Source organism: Panthera uncia (genome assembly GCF_023721935.1).
Source record: "Panthera uncia isolate 11264 chromosome A1 unlocalized genomic scaffold, Puncia_PCG_1.0 HiC_scaffold_17, whole genome shotgun sequence".
Taxonomy (NCBI): Eukaryota; Metazoa; Chordata; class Mammalia; order Carnivora; family Felidae; genus Panthera; species Panthera uncia.
In genome coordinates this window covers 52,567,877-52,570,772 of record NW_026057577.1, presented here as the reverse complement: position 1 = coordinate 52,570,772, position 2,896 = coordinate 52,567,877, and the positions used below count along the sequence as shown (strand labels likewise).

Genomic DNA, 2,896 nt, shown 5'->3' with positions numbered 1-2,896 from the left:
CCCAGCTCCACCTCCTATATAACTTTGGGTAAGGGGCTTGACCTCTCTCAGCCAGGCTGATCTTCTGTACATGGAGATGATAGCACCATGCTCCTGGTAGTAAGGGTTAAACGAGACATTTTGTGTAGAGGCTGAGTAAAGGCCTGGCCCATGATCACTGCTCAATGAATGTCAGTGAAGGTAACATCATTATTATTCCTTCAGGGGTTTGAGCCTTTGCCTTGTCCTGCCTCCCAGGCTACCGGTTTCTTTTTTTTAAGTTGACATTTTCTCATTTCAGAGATCTGTAGAAACGACATGTTTGCACATCAATTTCAGGTGTAACTCAGCTTCATTCACCTGTCATAGACTGCTTTACAGAAATATTTTTCTAGGGAAATGTCACAATTTCATTATTCAGTGCCTCATGTTGTGCTTTGACTCACACCGTTTCCTCCGAGTTAATCCACCAAGGGTGGTGGTTTGCTGGGGAACTGCACAAAGTACGGAACGCTTCGTGAATGTGCATGTCATCCTTATACAGGGGCCATGCTAATCTTCGCTGTTTCGTCCCAATTTAATATATGTGCTGCTGAAGCGAGCACCAGGCTACTGGCCATCTCCCCTCCGGGAGGCAGTGCAAAGAAGAAGGGAACAAACAGCCTGGAATCGCTCTGCCAGGCTCACACGGTGCCCCTGCTACCTTCTTGCTGTTTAAATTTGGGCACATTCTGTAATCTCCCTGTGCTTCAGATCCCTCTCTGCAAGTGGAGGAACAATAGGATCTGCCTCCTAGGGGTGCTATGAGGATTAATGCATTCATCCCCAAGAAGCCCTTCACTTGGTGCTGGCTGAGTGCCTGCATCTCACATCCAGGCAGGACATGACACAGTGTCTGTCATCAGCTCAGCACTCAACAAATCACTCTTTGCTGGGTTGAATACAATGTAATAGACTAGCTACCTTTGGTTCCTCCCTGTTTTCCCCTTCCCCAGGTTCCACTGAAAATCTTTAAACATATGGCCCATGAAGAACAACAGAGATAAGATGGGTGAATCCTTGTTTTCCAGGATCTGAGCAATTTCTTGGGATGCAGGATTTTCAGTCTTAAAGTGGGATGGGCCTGTGCAAACTAGAGTGGTTGGTCACCCTACTACTACCTGCATCTTCCATTTTTGGGGCCAAGACTGAGGTGTTTGCTCCTAGAGGCTACTGGCATGGAAAGGTGGCAATGTCGTTGATACTCCCCACCCCCAATTGTTGTTAATGCCTCCTCTCTCCCAAGAGCTACTGAAATATGCAGTCTGTGACTCTACACTGCACCTCCCGTCACAAATGCTGGCGTGTGCTCCCCAGGAGTGGAATGCGTTGGCCAGGGGTGGTGGAAAGACGTACCTTGAACAGAGCGACATTCATCTTAGTCCTGCTTCCAGGCAATCACACTGATTTCTTGAGAGGTTGGTGCTGATGGAAACTTGGGGTCCTATTTTGCACCAGACTAGGAGTTGGTACACCTTGTTCTAATCTCCACTTTCCTCTTTGAGCTGTGTAACCTTGGATAAGAAGCCTAACTTCTGTGGGGATCCAATGTCCCCACTGCAAAACAGGAAGAAAATGAGATAATCCATCTAAATCATTGTGCCCCATGGAGCAGGGACAGTGGCCATCAGGCCAGGGCCTGTATGGTGGACAGGTGATGTGGCTGAGGGGATCAGGAGAGCACGATGCTGCCCGGCTTCCCTGCTTGTGCAGACACTGCTCTGCTCCTCCCTGGTGAATAATGGTCATTTCCACTTTGATGGAAGGTCTGGCGACTTCATCTGCTGTTACATGAGGCCATGCCTTGAAAATGTCTCACCTTGGGCATGTTACTTAAGCTCTCATAGCCTCAGTTTCCTCATCTATAAAATGAGGATAATTATAATACTCTCTTGTTGAGTTGTTGTGAAAATGGTTCATTAAAGGTCAAGTCTGGATTCAGGAGATGGATTTGTATGGAAGCATATAAAATCAGTCTTGTTATTTTATACCCATACCTCATTCTCTAGTTCAATCATCAAACTCCCATTTATTGAGCACTTACGGTGTGTTAGGTACTGAGCTAGGCCTTGGGGACACAGTGATGAATGGGGCACAGTTCTTGGCCTCAAAGAACTCAAAGGAGGCCAAAGGGATTAGTTAGCAGGTTATTTATTATCCTTCTCCTTTTGTATTTTTAAAACAATTTGTTAAGGGCTCACTGTGGCAAAGATGGCTAGATCTCTAAGCAGTATAATCTTTCCCTTTCTTTTTACTAACAGAATCCATATATTGCTGTGTGTGGCAAGGTGCCCACTAAAACACCCAGCCTTCTTTTTAGAGATATGTATGTGGTAGAGGGTTGGCAATGAAATATAACCGAAGTCAATGAATGGAGCTTACAGGGAAAGCTCTTTAAAGGGGGATGACTCAGCCAGAAGGCCTCACTTGTCTTTTCCTTGCATCTTCCTTCTCTTTATCTGGAGCACTGAAGTGATGGCTGGAACTCCAGTATTCACCTTATGAGTATGAGGACAGAGATCATACCCTAGAAGCTGGAAGGAGCCTAGGTCCTTCAGGACATTTTGGAGTCACCATATCTGCTTCAGACTATTTAACTCCACACTTTAATAAAAATTTTTTTTTAATGTTTATTTATTTTTGGAGAGAGACAGAGTGTGATGGGGGAGGGGCAGAGAGAGAGAGGGAGACACAGAATCTGAAGCAGGCTCCAGGATCTGAACTATCAGCTCAGAGCCCAATGTGGGGCTTGAACCCATGAACTGTGAGATCATGACCTGAGCCAAAGTCAGATGCTTAACCAACTGAGCCACTCAGGTGCCCCTTAATTCCACACTTCTTATTGTATAAGGGGGAAAATACCTCTGCTTGATTTAAA

At 45.8% G+C, this 2,896-nt stretch overlaps 1 non-coding gene across 1 annotated transcript; it reads right to left on the bottom strand.

Moving 5' to 3' along the window:
* Window positions 1–478: 478 nt before the first annotated feature.
* On the bottom strand, window positions 479–584 carry LOC125935830 (U6 spliceosomal RNA). Its single transcript, XR_007461815.1, has one exon. It is a non-coding gene; the product is annotated as a U6 spliceosomal RNA (small nuclear RNA).
* Window positions 585–2,896: the final 2,312 nt, after the last annotated feature.